This window comes from Nothoprocta perdicaria, unplaced genomic scaffold, assembly GCF_003342845.1.
Source record: "Nothoprocta perdicaria isolate Ctin4 unplaced genomic scaffold, notPer1 scaffold_626, whole genome shotgun sequence".
NCBI classification, from domain to species: domain Eukaryota; kingdom Metazoa; phylum Chordata; class Aves; order Tinamiformes; family Tinamidae; genus Nothoprocta; species Nothoprocta perdicaria.
Window position 1 is genome coordinate 32811 of NW_020455895.1, and position 3339 is coordinate 36149.

The following is a 3339-nucleotide window of genomic DNA, read 5'->3' on the forward strand; positions in this document are numbered from 1 at the left end:
GGGGAATTTGGGGTTCTCCGGCAGCCAAAAGCTCATGGAAAACTCTGTTTCCCCCCTCCCAGAATCTCGTGGAGGTGCCGGGGCCGCCGGCATGGCCGGCTGAGCAGAGCGGAATCCCCCCCCTCTGGAAGGTAGGGAAAAGTGGCACCGGGAACACTGGGAATGCCGGGATCGCAGCCCGGGAATGCCGGGAGCGCCGSCCGGGAATGCCGAGCCGGAAGCGGAACCGGGGCCCATCCCCAAGGAGCCACAACGGAGACGGCGGCGCCCGTGGACGCGGCGCTTCTTGCCCCCAAAATCCCCTTTTTCAACCTATTCTCATTGCCAAAAGTTCACTTTTTTTTCCTACTTCCGTCGGTGTTTCCAGGACCCCCCCCCAGTGTCCCGGGGATTGAAGTTGAGCTCCAGGGCTGGGCGTTTTGGGCCATTTTGGGCTGTTTCATCAGGGAAAAACCCCATGGAAATACAGGATCTGAGACTCTGCTGCAGAATCCCTCCTTTTGCACCAAAATTCCTTAAAATCCAGCAGCTTTTCCAATAAAASCCCCGGGAAAGTTTGAGTGGGAGCCGGAACAATGAGCGCCCAACAAAAACGTGAACTTTCCCGGGCCACTTTTTAAGGGAAATTTCCCTGTTTCTGGTCAAGAAAAAAACCTGCCRCTGGCGTTTAATGCAGGATGGGGGTAGTTTTATTGGAAAAAAAGCGTTTAAATTCCCTGTGGAATATCCCTGGGAATATTCCCATAGCYGGAGCCCTTCTAGAAGCCCTTCCGGAACAGCCCCCCGGCAAGTGCCCCTTAAAAATCCCAAATAAACAGAATTAACCCCAAAAAATCCAGGCCGCCCTTATCCAGCGGCAGGATAAGGATCCGTGTCCGCTCCTTTCCCAGATCTTTTCCCAATCCCGGTGATCTTTATTTGCCCGGGTGCTTATTTTGCTGCCGCTTATCCAGCCTCCTAGGAGGAAACAGCACCAGGAAAATAAGCAGAACTCCCTTTTGTTTTCCCTGGAATTAATAGGAATGACCCGTTTTTGAGACAGAAATGGAGGGAATGGGGGGGAAAAAATGGGAATGGAGAGCTCCGGAGGGAGYGTTTTCCAGGAAGCACCAGGCAAAGTGGCATGGGAATAAGAGCCCTTTTTCCTAGTGAATGGGGTGTCCCGGGAAAGCGGGATTCTTTCCCGGCTCGCTCTGGATCCGGAGCCATCCGTGCCAGGTCGTTCCCGCATTCCTCGCATGCCTTTTGGGCCCCCCGGCCCCGGGGAAGCGTCACGCATTCCCAAGCGGAGCTTGGATCCGCCGGCTCCGGATGGGATCGCGCTTCGTGGCGTAACGTGTTGCGCTTTGGATGAGGCCCATCCATCTCCCGGGATTTTTTCCGCCTTTCTGGAGCGCTTGAATCCCAACCGAGTGAATTCGGGGCTCGAGGCTTCCCCATCGGAGCAGCTGTGATCCTGCGGCTTCGGGATCAATCCGGATCGCYGCTCCCGAGCTTCCCGGCTCCCTGTGGGAGCTGCCGTGGAAACCTGGGCCGCGGATGCTTCGCAACCGGATCATCCCYGTGTCCCACCGCGGAGCCGTGAATCCATCCCGGGAAAAGCCGCCGGCTTGGAGCAGATCCGCGTCTCCGGCTTCGCCCTTCTCCAGGATCCCGACCTGGAAGAGCCGGGATCTCCAGGAATTTTGCCATGGATTCATCCCGGGAGCTGCGGAACGCGGAGCCCGAAAGCTGATGGGAATAGGACGGAGCAGGGAATCCAGCAGCAACAGCGGAAAAGTTTGGGGTTTCTTGGGGAAAAAAGGGATAAGATTCCAGAAGAGGATGATATTCCCGCTCCTAGGATGGTCCTTAAGTAAAAACAAATCCCATGTTTTATTCTCCGGCTGGGAATTGCCTCCCGGAAGCCTGTGTCGGCCTCCGGCTCCGTGCAGCACCCGATCCGGGGCTTGGCATGGAATTGCGGGATCCAACGCGAAAACCTCCCGGGATATTAGAGCGAGCGCATTGGGAGCACCGAATGCTCCGGATCCAGGAAGTTTGGGAGCCGGCGCGATGCCCTGGACCTGCTGTTGCCTTTCCGTGGATTCCTCCGTGCCGGAGGCTCTCCTGCTTTTCCTGTTTCCTGCTTTTCCCTCCATGGAGCATCATGGATACTGCCCAGCCCCGGCAAAATAGTGGAAATGCCATCCAGAAAGTGTGGGGGTTTGGAAGCAGCGCGGAGCTCGGAGCCTCCCGGCGAGGCTTTTCCCAATGGGAGTATCCCGCGATTCCTTGCGCAAGGCCGGAGCCGGCGGCATCTCCTGCCGGAGAAACCGGTTCCGGGGGATAAGAGGAGCCTCCGGGAATGCTGGGAATGCCAGCCTGGATTCCCCTTCCCGGTCCGCCATGGGAGTGGTGGCCAGGGATACAGAACAGGTTTTTCCGCGGCCGGAGCGCTGGGATGAGGCCGGAGCGGCTCCGTCTCCCAAGGCCGGAACTTCCGCGTTGGGTTTTGTGCTTCCCGCCTGCCCCCGGAGGGAATTTTGGCGGGATTCGGGCTGAATCCCGAGCAAGGTGGAACGTGCGTCTGCCTGTGGCTCCTTTCCTGCATCCGGAGCGCCGGGATTTTCTTCCGGAGGCCGGATTAGGTCCCGCYGTTTCTGCAGGCGGGTGAATTTCTGCGAGGATTCGGAGGTGCTTCCCAAGCAAATGGCCAGAGCCGGGAGTTTTCTTACATGGAATGTGGGAACGTGCTGGGATCGTTGGAGTTGCCCCTACTCCCTCTTTATCCCTCCCGATTCTCCGGGATCCCCTTGGCCTGCGGAATTCCAAGGCGACTCCAGTAGCTCCAGCCTMTTTCCCATCCTCGGGAGCATCCTCTGCCTCCAGGAAGGAATGGGCTTTTTGGGGGAAATCATCCCGTTTCCGAGCCTGGCGCCTGCTGGAGAAGGGAAAGGAAGGATTAGCGCAGGGAGGGAAAGATCCATCCGCAACATCCCGACGTGGGGAAGAGCTGGAATTCAACACGGGAATGGTGGAAAATGGTGCTGGATCCTCCCGAATCACCCGCTTTGACATTGGGATTCTTCCATGCGCTCCGGGAAGGCCTCGCTCCCGAATCCCTCGGGATCCGTGCGGCAAATCCGGCTGCGGCATCCCAAGGCAACGCGGCGTTCGCAGCCCCGGGCCCGGGATACGGAACGGGCGGCRCCCGAGGGCGTCTCCTCGTTATCCCGCCCGCTGGGGGCTCGGTTTTCCGGACATCCAGCCCCATCCCGAGAGGACGGGGATGCTTTTCCCGCCGCGCTCCGTGCTTCCCTGGGGGGGTTCCCCTTCCCCTTGGGGGTTTCCCTTGGG